Source organism: Rutidosis leptorrhynchoides, chromosome 1 (assembly GCF_046630445.1).
Source record: "Rutidosis leptorrhynchoides isolate AG116_Rl617_1_P2 chromosome 1, CSIRO_AGI_Rlap_v1, whole genome shotgun sequence".
Classification (NCBI taxonomy): Eukaryota; Viridiplantae; Streptophyta; class Magnoliopsida; order Asterales; family Asteraceae; genus Rutidosis; species Rutidosis leptorrhynchoides.
This window is the reverse complement of record NC_092333.1, coordinates 185,369,266-185,390,094: the sequence shown is the minus strand read 5'-3', so window position 1 is coordinate 185,390,094 and position 20,829 is coordinate 185,369,266.

Genomic DNA, 20,829 nt, shown 5'->3' with positions numbered 1-20,829 from the left:
ATATATATAACTCGTAACTTATGTGTTCTTGTTCTATCTTCTATTTCAAATATTTGGACGACCAGCGAAATTAAATCAGTTATATAATGAATTAGTTTTAGGACATATTACAACTCATAAACACACGTAATTGTTGTTTCAAATTAATATCGCTGTAAAAAAAATAAAAACCCAAGAATAATTGTTGTTGTCAGCGACGGTTTTAAAGGAACAAAAAAATTAAATCGATTTTTGATTTCGGTGATGTTTTAGAAAGATGTTACAACACAAAAGAGACTCTAAATCGTTCAGGTAAACTAACTGATTCATCAATTTGATCTAAAATTTCAAAACAAATTCAAATTTACTCAAGAACAAATCCTTTGACTTTTTAATATTAAACTTTGACTCTGAAATTAAATCACGATAGTAAGAATTGGAGATGGAAACTTTGCAGAAAGTTTTAATGGATGAATCCTAACAAAACTGCGTTTACAGATTTTGAAAAACATTACGAAATTGAATTTTTGATTATAGAGTTCAAGAACAGATATATCGAGCTGTTTTTAAGGTCTGTGTTTTTATTTTTTTATTTTTTTCTCAGATAATTGCAGTTAAACTCTTATAATGAATATAGATAGTGGAAAATTGAATTATCTCTTCGACAACTTGAGCTGGTTGATCGTTACAGGTCGTACGAATCTTTCTCAGCTGGAGAAGAAGACAAAGAAATAAAATAAGAAAATAAAACAGACAAGGATGGACAGAAAAGAATTAATAAATCAAAAGCAGATGTTGACATGAAACTGAATTGTACCATTTTATTGTATCTGATATTGATCCACTAGACAATTAAAAAAATAACAACTTGGAACTACTGAATCCATAAATCGGCTAACATTTTCTGAGTTATATTCGTATCAATATATCTGTATATATATATATAACTGGTTTTATATTTATCTATATATACCTAATTATCCGTATATATATAATCTGTATATATATATGTATCATATATTTGTATATCACGTTATATCTGTATTAATGTTTTTGTATATATATATATATATATATATATATATATATATATATATATATATATATATATATATATATATATATATATATATATATCAATTATTGATATATATCGGTTATATTAACTTTTGTAATAATATAAATCTATTTATTAAATCTATTAATATTATAATTTTTTTAATAAGAATACTAGCAATAATAATAATATTAGGATTAATAATAATAATAATAATAATAATAATAACTAATAACATTTAAATTATAATTAAATTATAATTTTAATTAATCATATAGTAATTTTTTTTTTATAATCATAACCTTACAATTATACAATAATAATATTATTATTAATATTAATAGTAACACTGAAAGTAATAGTAGTATTACAACAATCTATGTCTTAATTTTGAAATCAAATATCACATATAATTAATTATGTAATCTTTATATATATATATACACTGTATATATATAATAAAACTTATAAAATATTTAATATTATACATTTTAATATATATACATTATACATACAATAATAATTATTTACATAAATCTTATATATTTACATAACTTCATTTTGTTAACAACTTAATTATTTTGTATATTATTTTACATATTTAATTCAGATGATTAAACTGTATTCCATAATTTCAAACCATTATATATACTTATATTTATATTTATATATACAAGTATATATACATATTTATTTACAAACAATTGTTCGTGAATCGTCGGGAACAGTCGAAGGGTAATTGATTGCATAAACATAGTTTCAAAATTTTCGAGACTCAACATTACAGATTTTGCTTATCGTGTCGGAAACATATAAAGATTAAAGTTTAAATTTGGTCAGAAATTCCCGGGTCATCACACTGCTGTGGGCGTTGATCTTCCGTTGGCCATTGATCTTCTAAACAAAAATTTTGACTCAAGTCAAAATCCAGCATTCAAATAATAATAATACAGTATATGGTAACCAACATGGAATCAACACAACACATGTTAATTAAGTAATGCAACTAGATACAGATACCACAAAATCATCCTATAGTAATGTAAATAGAACACCGTATAAAGATTAAACAACACTAACTTCCATTCATTAATAAAAAGTTGCATACATCTGCATAAGGTTCGTACAATATATTAGAAAAGCATGAAACTACAAATGGGGTTATATAAAGAAATCTAATACAAAAGCCCTATGGTGATGGTGGGTATGTCCATTATGTGGGACATCTGGTTCTCGAGCTCAGTTACCCGAGCACGAAGGGTATCCACCTCCCTCGTCAGTTCCTCGACAGAGGGAGAGGCTGGTGGAGCAGGCGGTGCTGATGCTGCAGGTGGTGCCGGTAGTGCAGATGATGCTGGTGGAGCTGGTGGTGCAGACGGTCCATCACCAGAAGTAGATGATGCGCAACGGGGAGCCTTACGTATGAATGGATCAGCAGGATACGGCACAAGCTGCTTACTGGCGGTAACTCTAACCTTCAGTCCATGTGCGTTAATGAACGACCTACCTTCGTTAATCCCTGGAATAACGGTACCGTCGAAACGATACCACTTCTTCGGTGGGGTAGAGGGTGGCTGCACGGGTGCCTCCTCAGGGTCCTCGTCGGAATCCTCATCGCGGGAATCGTCGGATGATGAGTCGTCGGAATCATCGGAAGGTGGATGTGCTCGGCCAGTAGTCATCAGTAGGTATCTGCCAGGTGGAATCGGCACGACACGTCCATCAGGAAGGCATCTAGCCCAATGACCATGCTCATTCCGGAAAGGAACGTCCCCTTATTCCCAGGAATCACAGCACCACCGGAATGGTGCTGTGGCTCTGAGGGTCCTGGGATGAGTGGAGCTGGAATCTCTGATGGATCCTCATGTCCGTCCGAGATGATCAATGGGTCGGGTGCATGGCTACTGTCTCCAGAGGACGAAGCGCCAGAGTCGCTGGAGGGTAGAGAGGACGGGATCTGTGAATCGGCAACAATGGCAGGCGATGTGACAGATGAGTCTGAGTCGCTCTCCAAAATGATAACAGGTGGAATATCTGACATCTGAACAAGGGAAAATAACTTTTTCTATGTCGGTAAGTTATATAGCAAGCACATATTAGGCAAAGTAACTACGACAGTCTAGATCATCTATAGCAGTAAGTAGCATGGTAATAACGACAAGTATCATGCAATCGAAAGCATATAATAGCATGTAGTAGTGAAAGCAAGTAACAGTATACGGCATATAGTAGTAAAAGTAAACAGCAGCATGCAGCAAGTTTCGCAGAAACAAGTAAACTAGCAAGTTGTAGATTAGTCCTATTAGTGAATCCTACTCGGTCCGGTCTAGACTCACTAATGCAACCTAATTCCCTACAACCAATGCTCTGATACCAAATGTGACACCCCGTACAAAATTAACGTGTACGGATCATCAACAACAGGATCATTACAAGGTCAAACACTATATGCTGTTTTTAAAATAAGTTTGCATTCATAAAACGGAGTGACGTCTTAACCAACATTAAAAGTTTTACAACCGATAGTGTGCTTCTACGAATAGAAGGCAATAATAATAGTACGTGACCCATAGGTCATTACAAATTCATTGTTCAAAAGTAACATAGTTTGAATACAAATTAAATGTTTCATGCGAAGACATCTCTAATAAGCGCAGCGGGAGTCTACAAAGCATGACAGCAACAGCGAAAGCAACCAAACCTTAAGCACCTGAGAAAAATATGCTTAAAAACGTCAACACAAAGGTTGGTGCGCTATAGTTTAAGTATAACAGTAATGTAAGATAGGCCACGAGATTTCAGTGTTTCAAAACAGTATGAAAAGTATATGTATAATTGTGGGCACTTGGTAACTAACTTAACGTAAAAAAACACCCCCTAAAAGTACACTTGGCGAGTGCGTAAGTTTATGAAGTATTAAACACCCGTTAAGTGCTAGCGCGACTAGCCCGAGTAGGGATGTCAAACCCTATGAATCCATATCTAAGATTCGCGTTCACTGGCTCAAAGACCAATGACTAAACGTTACCGAGCTAAGGGGAAAGTTTATTCTGTTGTATAACCCACACATATATAAAGTTTAAGTACTCGTGCCTAGTATGTAAAACATAAAATGCGCATGTATTCTCAGTTCCCAAAATAGTTAAAGTAAAAAAGGGATGCTATAACTCACAGTGAAAAGTAGTAAAGTTGATTCGGGAAAGTAAGCAAGTAGTTGGTCCGGAAGGTCCTCAACCTAAGTCAAAAGTTACTAAGTCAGTAAATCGTTCCCAAAGGTTTAAAAGTATGTAAATTAGGTCTTAAGTATCATCATCATTCATCATTAATCAAAAAGTGTAAAGTAAGTTTCAATCAAGAATAGAGTTTGAAATAAAGGCTGACTTCGTTCAGTCGCCACGACCTCTATACAAAATTAAATGAGGTGAGACCAGTGGCCATGGCTCCGTATATGAGTCTCCTAGAGGCTGACCAATTTCCAGAACCAAACTCGTCTTTGTTTGACTGTGGCGACGGTTTAAGTGCGAGTAGGTCAGAAATTTTAGCACAACGTAAAAGGGTGTAGTGACTTTCGGATGGCCAAAAATCCTAAACCGTAACTCGGATTAAGACGAGGTCTAAACAGAAAAATCATCTACTCGAATGGAAATAGCTGGAAATATGCTTTTCCAGTAGCCCAGGTTACTGATCAGTTCCAAAAAACAGTAAGTAAGGTGTTCCGGTGGGTTCTTGGTGCTTGATGCTCATCACGGTTCTCATCCTTGATGCGTATAGCTTCAAGTGTACAACTCGTTGATGTGTTTTCATCATCTTTAACAAGTTTTGACCATCATAACACTAATGTAAGTCTAAGATATGTAGCACAACTCACTTAAGAGTTGTGAGTAGTTTGATGAACCAAAGTTACATCAAGATCTTAGATCCGACACATAAATGAGTTCTAATAGTAATATTAAGCTATAAACTTGAAAGTAAACTAAATAAACGAGATCTTAAGTTGTAGAACTTAGATCTTAGCTAGATCTTAAAGATCCTAGACTAGAAAGTCTAGATCTAGTGTTCTTAAGTTAGATCCTAAGTTATAGAACTTGGATCTTCTCTTTAATGAAACCATAAGTTATGAAACTTAGATTTTCAACTTATGAAATGTATACATATAAGCTTATAAGCTCTTGTTTACAACAAAATTAGAAGACCATAAGCTATAGAAACTTAGATCCAACATAAGTGTATGAAGTTATAACTATAAAGTTAAACTTCCATGTTCTTGAACTTACAAAGTTTCAAGAAAATGAGATCAAGTTTAACTAGTAATACTTGACCAACAAAATACAAATCACGAATTGAAACACGTACAAAAGGAAGAAATAAATTAAATCTACAAGTAATAAGTTCATGGTTGTTCATACTTAGGAAGATTCAAGCCAAGGCTTGGATCTTTAAGAAAGTTAACCTTAAGTTTACCAAACATGAACACAAGTATGATTATAAAGCTCGTGAACTTTTCTTTTTAACAAGTTTTATGGAGGAATCAAACAATAAACTTGATCCTCCTTGCTTCTTGTATGTTCTTGTATAAATAAGATAATATGAAGAATAAACTAGAAAGTTTAATTCTTAACAACTAGTAAGTAAACAACAACAAAAGAACAAGCAAATGATGATGATGTGTTTCAGTTTCATGAAGGAAAAAGAAAGGAAAGTAAAGCTTGTTACTTACAAAGTTTTGAGAGAAAAATGAGAGAAAAGAGAAGTGTAAAATGAAGTGTGTGAAAAAGTGAAGTAATACAAGTAAATAAGTAACAAAAATTTTGAAATGGAACTCCCTCCAACCTCCTAGTTGGCCGACAGTTTTCAAGCACCAAAGGGGAAAGGTCAAAAGCAATCTTTCAAATGTTGGGGGATGGGGTGAGCTCAAAATGGTATTAAAGTTAAATGGCATGGGAAATAGGTGTAAGTATGCAAGTAACAAGTCTCCTCATATCACTAATTAATCTTGTTTTGTCTTAATGAAATACTTGCATAATAATGGGCTAATTAATCCATTAAGAAAGTAGGGTGGGCTTCCAAGTCCATGTTCATTGATAAAGGTCCAAGTCCAAGTATGTAACAATTAAATAAATAAAGCCCAAGTAATTAACTACTAACATTAGTTAATTAAAAATGATTAATAAAAATTAATCATGAACGTAAATAATATTTGAAATATTATTCGTGAAAAGCACGTGTGTCACAAAGACGAGTCGGGACATGTAAAGTCAATTACGGTAACAAGTAAAATGTATAAACATACATTTATTAAAGCGTAAGTATTAATAATAAATTATTAATAATAAAAGTTGGAAAATCCAGGGTCGTTACAGAAGTGTTGTCTGGTGTAATCAAATGTATATTCGATACACGCTTTGATCGGAATCATACGGGCATGATGGAACACATTGTTGAGGGAATCAGAAATATTTGTCGTTGTGTTACCCCAACGACTCCTCTGACTGTCCCTATACACAGTCCATTTGCCTACATCAGCATCTTGCAAATATTGCCAAGCCTCAACACTAGCTTGTTTCAGGGCTCTGAAAGTGTGACGACCCGAGAATTTCCGATCAAATTTAAACTTAATCTTTATATGTTTCTGACACGATAAGCAAAGTCTGTAATGTTGAGTCACAAAAATTTTGAACTATTTCATAAATTCAATTGACCTTCGACTATTTCTGATGATTCACGAACCATTGTGTGTAACTAAATATAAATATATATGTATATAAATATAAGTATGGATATAATATCTTGAATTAACAAAGTACATTTATTCAATGGAAATTAAATATAATAGAATAATTAAAATTACTATTATATGAATATATATAAATATACATATGATATTATTATGAATCTATATATATATATATATATATACATACATGATTTCTATAAATAATTATTATTATATTATAAAGTATAATTAGTAATATTCAATATATGTTATTATATAATTAGTTAATATTACATAATTATGAAATTGTAATATTTATATATATCGTGTAATTACAAGTTAAAAATATATTTGTTATAACTTCTTTTATTATTACTAATAACGATATCAGTATTATTAATATTATTATATAGAAATGGAAACATATCACTTGTTATATATTCTTTATGATTAGGTATTATTATTTATTATATATAGTTATAATACAAAATCTATAAATTGTAATACGAATATATTAATTATTAATTATGATTGTTCTAACAATATTGTTATTACTTTTAATAATAATATCGATACTAGTGTTATTAATATTATTTTTTTTATATAGATATGAAATTTGATATAAATTATTATTATTACTAATAATATTTTTAACATTAATATAATTGGTATTATTATTATAATTATCATTAATAATATTATTATTTTAAATTTCACAAAAATTATTGTTAATTCGATTTATTAGTATTATTTTGAGAACATCATTATTAATATTATATTAAATTCAATTATTGTAATTATTAGTATTTTTATTGTTGTACCTGTTAATTAATAAAACAAATACAGATAAAAATGAATTCGATTTCATTTAGCCACTTGCTTGTAATCTAATTATGATTCTGTTTTCAATACCAAACAAAAATGGTTAGACATCAACATCTATAGTACGAAGTTGTTAACTTTCACCATCTGTTTTTTTATTTTTTTCCTTTTAATTTTGATTCTCGTGACTTCTTCACAATACAAACAAATCAATTCTATCATCTATTTTGTTTCTCTCTTTTATCAACCAACATGAATATCACAATACTTTTGCTATAAGTTTCGAAGGACAACAGCATCAAAACATCATGGTTTTACTTCGGGTTCTATCCAGGTATACATCACCTTCATCACCATTAAAACTGCCACAACCATTTTTCTGTATCCGATTCTGTCGTGCAGTTATACTCTATGGATATTGCCCCTACTCCTTGAACGATTGCCATTGTAAAACACATCATCAAACCATCACGACTGCTGCAGAGACTACCATTTAAACCATCGAAGACTGCATCTGCAGCTGCAAATCATTTCAACCTCCATCAACCATCAACATGAACCTCAAACCATTTTTTCCACAAAACACCATTCAAAATTATTTTTCACGAATCATATCGAACCAATTTTCAAATTAACAAAAGAAAAATAAAATACTCCAATCTTTTATATACAGATAGAATACATTACTGTAATTACGAATGAAATAAATTTACAATTTACAGTCAACAAGATGATTAATAAAAATATATCTACGTAAATAATTAAGTAAATAAATAAATAAAAAAGAACACCTAACACTGATCTCTGTCGATACCAGTAGTAAAGAAAATTGTTGATGATTGAATGAGGATCATGAAAAGTGATGCAATACCTGTAATTATATGATGTGGTGATTGTTGATTCCTTCCTAATTGGACAGACACCGATTACTATTTCGATTCCTCCGTTGTTGTTCGATAACGAAGATGATTAAGGCTGACGAGGGCGATTTAACGATGGTGATGATAAATCGTCAATGATTGTTGCAGATTGGTTGATCTACTGATGATGAAGATGATTATGATTGAATGAAAGATGATGATGAATTTTTTTCTCTGCGTATTGCTTCTGCCAAGTCCCGATCTAATCTAGGAGATGCCAATCAAACGCGTACCCCTTTTTATTTATTTATAATTATAATAATTATTATTATATTATCTTAATTTTTATTATTATTATTATTATTATTATTATTATTATTATTATTATTATTATTATTATTATTATTATTATTATTATTATTATTATTATTATTATTGCTATTAGTAATATTATTAGTATTGTTATTATTATTATTACTATCATTATTATTATTAATATTATTATTATTATTATTATTATTATTATTATTATTTTAAATATTATTATTATCATAAGTATTAGTATTATTAGTAGTAAAAGTAGAATTATAATTTCTAATATCATTAATATTATTATTATCACAAATATTAATATTATTAACATATAATATTAGTATTAATATTATCATTATTTTTATCATTATTAATACTAGTTTTATCATTAATAAGTATTATTATCGTTATTATTGTTAATACTAATTCTATAAAAATTACCATTATTATTACTATTACTATCATTTTGATTATTATCATTATAAAGGATTTTACAACTTGTTACTTGGTAATATTATCATTATTAATATCATTATAGGTATTATCATTAGAATTATTATCATTAACAAAAGTATTTTTTATTAAAATTATCATTTTCATTATTATTATAAGTCTTATCATAATTATTATCATTATTAACATTATTTAAGTATTATTATAAATATTATTTTTAACAAAGGATAAATATAAAAAGATATAAACATTACATACATCATAAGTATATCTAAAGTTACTATTTTCATATATTATACAAAAATAACACATATAGATATAAATAATATTTGAAATAATAAATACATTACTATTTCAAATAAGTAATATATTATATAACTAACACATTTAAACTGGTTTGATTACTATTATATGTTAATTAGAGATGTTAATATATATACAAATGATATAGGTTCGTGAATCCGAGGCCAACCCTGCATTGTTCAATATAGTCATATGTATTTTTACTACAAAATACATTAGGTGAGTTTCATTTACCTTTTTACCCTTTATATTTTTGGGCTGAGAATACATGCGCAATTTTTATAAATGTTTTACGAAATAGACACAAGTAATTGAAACTACATTATATGGGTGAATGATCGAAGCCGAATATGCCCCTTTTTTCTTGGTAACCTAAGAATTAGTAAACCGATCTACTAATTGACGTGAATCCTAAAGATAGATCTATTGGGCCTAACAAACCCCATCCATGGTTGCGGATGCTTTAGTACTTCGATGTTGTTTTTATCATCTCCGAAGGATTTCCCGGAATGATAGGGGATATTCTTATATGCATCTTGTTAATGTAGGTTACCAGGTGTTCACCATATGAATGATATTTTTGTCTCTATGCATGGGATGTATATTTATGAGAAATGAAAATGAAAATCTTGTGGTCTATTAAAATGATGGAAATGAATGTTTATGATATCTTTCGCTGTGCATTTGCTCATTTTAGAGATATTACTTGGAGTCATTCATGACATATTTCAAAAGACGTTGCATTCGAGTCATCGAGTTCATCAAGATTATTATCAAGTCATTTATAGTTGGATATATTAAGAAGTGGTATGCATGCCGTCAACTTTCATTGTAACGAAAGTTTGTCTTTTAAAAACGAATGCAATGTTTGTAAAATGTATCATATAGAGGTCAAGTACCTCGCGATGTAACGAAATGTAATGTATTCGTCCAGATGGATTAGGACGGGTCGTCTCATGTGGTATCAGAGCGGTGGTCTTAGCGAACTTGGTCTTGCATTAGTGTGTCTAACTGATAGTTGTTAAGATGCATTAGTGAGTCTGGACTTCGACCATGTCTGCATGTCAAAAGTTTTGCTTATCGTTTCTAGTCGAAAATCATCTGCTTATCATCCTTAGGAAATTACCTGCTTATCGTTCTTAATCTAGACATATCTTACTGCATGGATTTCATGAATAGTGTATAGACAAAATTCATATCTTAGCGTATCTGATAATTCATATCTTAGCGTATCTGTTACTGTAGACCTTGCCTGACAGCTTCCGTAGATTCCTCCGTAACTTATGGAATTTTAGTATTATATATGCATATGTAAATTATGTATTGCAGGATACTAATATACATCCTATAATCTAATTCATATCGAAAATCCTCCATCTGATCGTACGAGATGGATCCCTCAACCAGTTCGAATTCCTCGGATTCCGATAGCTATTCCGATATGGATATCCACCTGAGCTCCTAAAGCATGCGTCACTAGAATGAATCAACCAATCATTCATCCTCAATTCATCTGATGGTTTCGTAGATGACTTAACCAATGGAAACGCGAAGAAGGCGATCCTTTCCATCCACCACATTCCCCTCTTCGCGAAGAACCTGAAGCATTTACCGGCGAACCCATTCGAAACACCATTTCCACACTCATTTCCAGAGTATCTCGCCACGATTATATTCTATCTAAAATTCTAAAACTTATTCATCCGCTCGTTTCGACCGACAATCATTCTGGAGTAATGGAAGAAGTCAATGAGATTCACGCTCGAGTAATAAATTTGGAGAATATGGTGCAAAACTTACCAGCTTCAACAACACCACCGGCACCAACAGTACCACCAACATCGATACCAGTACCATCAACAATCCATGCCTCAACATCTCATTCTGTACCTCGAGTATAATCATCGTTCTACGTATCGTTCTACATTAATTATCTTTGTTCTTCATGGCGATTATGTAATCTTTAATGTTTTAGAGATTATATATTCTTGTTCTAACGGTAAATCAAATGAGTTTAATATCATATTGACTCATTAAATCCATGATTACATCTGAAGAAAATATATATGTATATATATATTTTTTCATAAAGATTGTAATTAAAAATTCTTTCGTACAAATTGTTAATGGTGAAAATATTTTAACGGGTAGGTAATATCTAAGGAATATTTAGATTTCACATTAATAAATTACACTGTACATTCTTCGAATCTGATTCAACAAGTCATTTACTATCCTACTTACACCCACAGATATACGTATCCGTTCACCGCAGAATAACCATTTTCATTCAATTTCATATTTGGATTTTAACCTATCAGAATCCAACAAGTGGCATAATGAAGAAAACATTGGACAAAAATAAAATTTGTTAGAAACAAACAATTTAACTATGAGAAGAATTTTGTTAAGAATCCACGCTAACTGTTCCTAGCTAACTGTTCCTAGCTAACTGATTACATTTTATTTATCACAATTTAATTATCGCAATTTATATTCTCGCAATTTTATTTATCATCATTTAATTTCTGTTATTTATTTTACGCACTTTAAATATCGGGACACGTATACAAGGTTTTGACATATCATATCGACGCATCTATATATATTATTTGGAATAACCATAGACACTCTATATGCAGTAATGATCGAGTTAGCTATACAGGGTTGAGGTTGATTCTACAATAATATATATACGTTGAGTTGTGATCGAGTCTGAGACATGTACACGGGTCACGATGCGTATTAATTAATTCGAATATTATATATTAAACTATATATGAATTATTGAATTGCTAACTTTGGACTATCAACTGAGGGCTATCAACATTAGACAAATTAAAATGAATTAAAATATTGATTATAACATATGAAACTAAACAATTCTTCAAGTTTGCCACTTGATTTCATCTTAAACCTCATTTGTATCTTGACGATTACAATCTGCGTTCAAACCTTTCATAATTCTTGAAAACACCTCAAACGAGAGGATGAACCAACCGCACTTCATCTACGGAAGAAAAGATTGATGCATATAGGCATGCACCTGGAAAACTCTCAGAACCTGAGTAAACTTTTAACATGTATCTGTGCTAGATCCTTTAGCATTATTATTACCCAAAATAACTTTACAATCCCTTTTCAAGGTAGCCAATTTTGTCACAGCTCCAGCAAGTCAACTTCGACTTTTCGTTCGAAACAACCATATCATAACCTTGATATATATGCGTACTCTTTTATTGTTACCGGGGAACCTTTTATATTCCACCTTTATAACCACATACGTAACAGTAACCTCATCGCTCCGTGGCTTAAATCTCTCCGATAAATCACTATATTTATCCATTGAAACCCTATCAAGTACTCATCCATATCTGGTAACAAGAATTGCCTTACCAATTACCGGGAATCGACAAATCTGTATTATGAATCTCACAACGTTTCTACATCAACAATTATATGTATACATATAACATTTATCTCTTAGAATTATGATCTTTCATTCTGAAAGTCTGAACAGCACCTAAACTCCGATTTAGTTCTCTGAATTTTTGGAAAATACTGATGACGCAGCAGAAACTGTAAACGACCTTAATAGTCAAAAGTATGATGATAAAGAATGGAGTGTTGGAAACGCTCAATAAAAAAAATTAGTACCAAAAAGCGGATTATGCGAAATTATGAAGGAGTCTTTGAACAAATCACAAGGACTAAACTCGTACATAAAGAATCCTAATGATTCTATTTCTGATGAAATCTTTAGCGAATACCTTGCTCCTTAATCGCTCTAATTCATCGTGATTGAATTTCTTCATCACAATATGATTCTAAAATTCTAAGATATTATCGTATCTTTCATTGTAAATATCCTCAATATTTCTGAAGATATCTTCATAAATATTCTCGTCCGATATTAATTATCTCTCCGAGCTATCTGTGTTATTTCATAAAAGGAAACTGTTTCAGTTCTATATTCTGTAAATCTTTGAATTTAAATTATGAATGTTTTTGAAGTAGTGATGGAAACTGATGCATGAGTTAGTATAATATAATGACACTTGATCAACGTGATTATATTACAGTAAGTCATGCTGAGTTTCTAATGAAAGATGATGATTCACAGACTATAACATCATCATGTGCCATTTTAGACGACTCTTACATTCTACCTCATCTTCAAACATATCCAGAACATATTTTCCTGATAGTTCAATCTTTTCTCTTGAATTCTGGTAGTATAACAAATCAAGATTGTGCTATTATAATCTCTCTCTCTCTTAGAACATTAGTCATGTTTATTTGAAACTTCATACCTATGAATTCTGGACCATTATTCGCTTGACTTAAAGACGGGAAGAGAAAGCAAAAGTACGGAACTCCAAAATATAAAGGAAATAAAGGGAGTGGATTTGTAGTAAAATATCAGACAGGGAAATCAAGACAAATCATCGCATTTAATCAAAGAGGAACCTAATTTCCTTAATTACCGAAGAATCAAGATCTTATTATAAAGATTTTCTTTAAATCTCTTGAATTCCGGAATTCAACCCTAACTCTGTCAAAAGTTAAGACGAATCTTTACTTTTCTTATTTCAATCTTTTGTGATAGCTTCATTCGTACTCTTCGAATAATCGAATTGTTTTATCCACATTACTCAATGATGATAAAACTCTATTTATTAACTCATATTCGTCATGAAAACAATTTTATTGTTAGCCATGACCATCTCATTCAAATTTCAGGACGAAATTTCTTTAATGGGTAGGTACTGTGACGACCCGGGAATTTCCGATCAAATTTAAACTTAATCTTTATATGTTTCTGACACGATAAGCAAAGTCTGTAATGTTGAGTCTCAAAAATTTTGAACTATTTCATAAATTCAATTGACCTTCGACCATTTCTGATGATTCACGAACCATTGTATGTAAGTAAATATAAATATATATGTATATAAATATAAGTATGGATATAATATCTTGAATTAACAAAGTACATTTATTCAATGGAAATTAAAAATAATAGAATAATTAAAATTACTATTATATGAATATATATAAATATACATATGATATTATTATGAATCTATATATATATATATATATATATATATATATATATATATATATATATATATATATATATATATATATATATATATATACATACATGATTTCTATAAATAATTATTATTATATTATAAAGTATAATTAGTAATATTCAATATATGTTATTATATAATTAATTAATATTACATAATTATGAAATTGTAATATTTATATATATCGTGTAATTACAAGTTAAAAATATATTTGTTATAACTTCTTTTATTATTACTAATAACGATATCAGTATTATTAATATTATTATATAGAAATGGAAACACATAACTTGTTATATATTCTTTATGATTAGGTATTATTATTTATTATATATAGTTATAATACAAAATCTATAAATTGTAATACGAATATATTAATTATTAATTATGATTGTTATAACAATATTGTTATTACTTTTAATAATAATATCGATACTAGTGTTATTAATATTATTTTTTTTATATAGATATGAAATTTGATATAAATTATTATTATTACTAATAATATTTTTAACATTAATATAATTGGTATTATTATTATAATTATCATTAATAATATTATTATTATAAATTTCACAAAAATTATTGTTAATTCGATTTATTAGTATTATTTTGAGAACATCATTATTAATATTATATTAAATTCAATTATTGTAAGTATTGGTATTTTTATTGTTGTACCTGTTAATTAATAAAACAAATACAGTTAAAAATGAATTCGATTTCATTTAGCCACTTGCTTGTAATCTAATTATGATTCTGTTTTCAATACCAAACAAAAATGGTTAGACATCAACATCTATAGTACGAAGTTGTTAACTTTCACCATCTGTTTTTTTATTTTTTTTCCTTTTAATTTTGATTCTCGTGACTTCTTCACAATACAAACAAATCAATTCTATCATCTATTTTGTTTCTCTCTTTTATCAATCAACATGAATATCACAATACTTTTGTTATAAGTTTCGAAGGACAACAGCATCAAAACATCATGGTTTTACTTCGGGTTCTATCCAGGTATACATCACCTTCATCACCATCAAAACTGCCACAACCATTTTTCTGTATCCGATTCTGTCGTGCAGTTATACTCCATGGATATTGCCCCTACTCCTTGAACGATTGCCATTGTAAAACACATCATCAAACCATCACGACTGCTGCAGAGACTACCATTTAAACCATCGAAGACTGCATCTGTAACTGCAGCTGCAAATCATTTCAACCTACATCAACCATCAACATGAACCTAAAACCATTTTTTCCACAAAACACCATTCAAAATTATTTTTCACGAATCATATCGAACCAATTTTCAAATTAACAAAAGAAAAATCAAATACTCCAATCTTTTATATACAGATAGAATACATTACTGTAATTACGAATGAAATAAGTTTACAATTTACGGTCAACAAGATGATAAATAAAAATATCTACATAAATAATTAAGTAAATAAATAAATAAAAAAGAACACCTGTAATAACCCAACCCGTAATCCATAAGATAAATTTTTTTTTTATACAACACAATTACACGCCAAATAAATATGTAACCCATTTCACGAGTTCCATTTAAAATGCACAACGATTAATTGTTTACAAAAGGCACGAGGGCCACGAATAAAGTTTAGTACAAGTTTGACCCATTACAAATGATAGTTTACAATCCAAACGACACTTCGAGCATGGTTTGGGACTAAACTACCCAAAACGTTAGGCCAACATCAAAACTCCAACAAAGCATCATCACGGGACACCTAATGTCCGATAACCCCCTTGCCCTTAACTGCGCCTGCATCTAAAAAGATAAACAACGAGAGGGTAAGCTAACGCTTAGTGAATGCAATAATTATACACATACATATATAACCTACTTACATGCAATCACATACACAATTACCTCATACACGCTAGCAATTTAAAAGACATACCAACGCAAGGCATAACGCTAAATCTCCAAGACCACAAGCTAGCACAACGATAACATATATAACTCGAATAATGTGAAAACACCATACAACAAATACATATCCATGGTTAACCAATAGTACAAGGAATGGTACTTCGAATTTCCCATTGGTGTTCCCAACAACCGTGAGTGCACAACAAATTATAACACTAACCCCGGAGTGGTATCGATCGCCCGAACTTTAAACCCACCCATCACGTGTAATGTGGTATCGAACGCCCGAACTTTAAACCCACACTACATGCCCACACATATATATGACATGACATCGAACGCCTGAACTTAAACCCATATCATATATTAACCCGATGTGGTATCGACTGCCCGAACTTAAACCCATATCGAATCTCGTACAAATAAATACATTATATACACATATGCATAATCATTCCACTCACCTCAAGACTCTTGTGGAAGCTAACCGAGCTTGCAAACCTTCAATGTAACGTACCTATTACATTATGCATTTTATTAACATACAATCTAGTTGAATTAAATGCCAACTTCTAACCCTTGAGAATTTAATGACCCGATTGCATTAAATGACTCAACTATACCAAAACCGCCCATTAATGGCCACGCCTCGTCATAGATCACTTAAGGCTAGTGATTAGGATATATTAACATCAACTAACATAAACTTGGTGTATTTCATAACCATTTCACCCGGATTAGGTCAACTAGTGCTCTTTTGACTCTTTGACTCACAAACCAAGTCTAACTTACACATTAAAAATTCTTTCATCCTTTTAAAAGTGCATTAGTGACTAACAACATCACTTAGCACTTACAACCTCAAATCACAAGACCAAACCCTAGATAATAGCTATTTAGGGTTTCCTTTTAACAATCCAACCCAAAATCCACCCATTTAACCCTCAAATGGGTCACACAAGTTCCATATGAACTAAACCCTAGGTTAAACTAAAGGAAACTCAAAACTTAGAGTTGAGACTTACCAAAACTATCCTCTTGTAGCTAATAACAAGGAGAGCAACTTTAATTCTTGCTTCTAGGATTGATTCACAAAACTTCACCTTCAAATCTTGAGTTTAATCTAAGTGGGTTTTAGGATTAGAGAGGAAAATGTGAAAGAAAATGGAAAAGAAATAAGAAATGGAGAACAAGTGGCTGATATTAAAAGCTCCAAACAGATCTACACACAAAAAGACCAAATTACCCCTAAACCCTATTTAATTTGAGCAGAATTCGGAGTCTGCTCTGCAGGGATGCCGCGGCGCGGCGCCATTCGTCGCAGCGCGACGAATCGAAGGAAAAATGATCACTCTTAACCCTCTTTCTGATCCTGGTTTGCTTCAATGGTCGCGGCGCGGACCCGTTTGTTGCGGCGCGGCGTTAGCCTAGGTCTGGTCACTTCGACAATTTAACATGAATCAAGGGTTCAACAGCTAGCACACCTCATTCAACCTTCCTATGCACGTCTAAACTTCAACCTTAAGTCTCACATGACTCAACGCCATCACGTCACATTCATATACGCGTACACGCACGCATTTGAATATACCCATATATATATATATATATATATATATATATATATATATATATATATATATATATATATATATATATATATATATATATATATACATACACATATACATATATGCACTTACACCTAACTAACACTTTAGTTCATTTAATCACATAACAAATAAGTTATAAGCATACTATTGATTAAGTACGTACCTTTTGACGTGCACGGGAAAACGGGGTGTTACAACTCTCCCCCACTTAAATCGGAGCGCGTCCTCGCGATCCAAGCTGCATGACACGAGGGAAGGTAAACCAACACAAATTTTTCGGGCTCCCAAGTAAACTCGGAACCTTTACTACGGCGCCATTGGACCTTAAAGGTCCTCACCTCTTTGTTACGCAACATTTTTATCTTCTCATCGAGTATAGCAATCGGCTCTTCAACGTATTCTAACTTGTTGTTTAGCTCAATTTCGTCTAAAGGCATCCATGAAGAATCATCCGCAAGACACTTACGAAGGTGGGAAACATGAAATGTGTTATGGATCCCCGCAAGTTCTTCGGGTAATTCCAAACGATACACGACTTCACCAACACGAGCTAAAACCTTAAACGGCCCAATAAACCGAGGAGCTAACTTTCCCCGTTTTCGAAACCGAATGATACCCTTCCATGGCGAAACCTTAAGCATCACCATATCGCCTTCTTCAAATTCGATCGGTTGCCTACGTTTATCGACGTAAGACTTTTGTCTATCTTGCGCCGCCTTTAAACGAGCCCGAATCATATCGATTTTGCTATTTGTCTCCAATACCAAGTCGGTGCTCCCGACTTCCCTTTGACCCACTTCACCCCAACAAATCGGGGTTCGACACCTCCTACCGTATAACATCTCATATGGTGGCATTCCAATACTAGAGTGAAAACTATTATTGTACGAGAATTCCACCAATGGCTAATGTTCGTCCCAACTACCGCCAAAATCAATAATACACACACGTAACATATCCTCCAATGTTTGATTCGTACACTCGGTTTCGTTTGAGGATGATACACCGTACTCATATTCACCCTCGTACCCATGTCTTCATGAAACTTCTTTCAAAATCGAGAAGTAAAACACGTGTCCCGATCCGAAACAATAGACGTGGGAATGCCATGTCTCGATATCACCTCTTTAATGAACATCTTCGCGAGTGCCTCTGACGAAATTTCTTCTTTAATAGGAAAAAACAACGCATTCTTCGTCAATCTATCGACAATCACCCAAATAGTGTCAAATTGGGTTCTTGCCGTTTTCAGCAACTTGGTAATAAAATCCATGGTAATATGCTCCCACTTCCACATCGGAATTTCTAGCGGTTTCAACTTACCATATGGATTTTGGTGTTCGGCTGTAACTTGCAAACACGTGACGCATTGCTCAACATACTTAACAACGTCACGTTTCATGCCCGGCCACCAATAATCTTTCTTCAAATCATGGTACATCTTCGTCGCACCCGGATGTATGGAATACTTAGACTTGTGCGCCTCATCAAGAAGCACCTTTCGGAAATCACCCATCTTAGAAACCCACACTCTTTCTTGAAAAGACAATAAACCATGCGAACCCATCGTAATGAATTCCGATTACCCCACAATTCGCTCCGCATGCTTGTTGTGAACGTAAGCCTCTGTTTGAATCACACCCAGTTTTTCAAGAAAATTGTTAGTAATAATCATACGTAACAATCCCAATCGTAACGCTGGGTGGTGACTCTTTCAGCTTAACGCATCCGTGACCACATTTGCTTTGGCCGGATGATAAAGTATCTCACAATCATAATCCTTCACCACATCCATCCATCTACATTGACGATAATTCAAATCCCGTTGATCAAAAAGATGTTTCAAACTCTTGTGATCTGAATAAATCGTACACTTGACACCATACAAGTAATGGGGCCAAATTTTCAAAGCATGGACCACCGCCGCTAATTCGAGATCATGAGTCGGGTATCCTTTTCATGTTCCTTTAATTGGCAAGAGGCGTAAGCGATGACTTTACCTCGTTGCATTAGAACACACCCGAGCCCATTCAAAGAAGCATCACAATAGACCGTCAAATCAACTACACCTTCCGGCAATACTAAGACCGGAGCTTTACACAATTTCTCTTTCAACAATTGAAAAGCGATTTCTTGCTCGTTCTCCCAATTGAATCTCGTATTCTTCCTTGTCAACTTAGTTAATGGCGAAGCAATCTTGGAAAAGTCTTGGATAAACCGACGATAGTAACCGGCCAATCCGAGAAAACTTCAGATTTCCGTAGGCGTAGTCGGTCGTCCCCAATCCTTCACTGTCTCTATCTTCCCCGGATCCACTTGAATACCATCCTTGTTCACAATATGGCCAAGGAATTGAACCTCCCTTAGCCAAAATTCACATTTTGAGAATTTAGCATACTACTTCTCTTTTCTCAACATCTTCAATACTTCGCGCAAGTGGTGTTCATGTTCCCTCATGCTCTTAGAATAGACAATAATATCGTCAATGAACACAATTACTGACTTGTCCAACATAGGTTGGCACACTCGGTTCATAAGATCCATGAATGTCGCCGGTGCATTCGTAAGACCAAAAGGCATAACCACAAATTCAAAATGCCCGTAACGCGTTCGAAAGGTCGTTTTCTCAATATCTTCCTCACGGACCCGCATTTGGTGATAGCCGGACTGTAGGTCAATTTTTGAGAAATACGTCGCACCTTGGAGTTG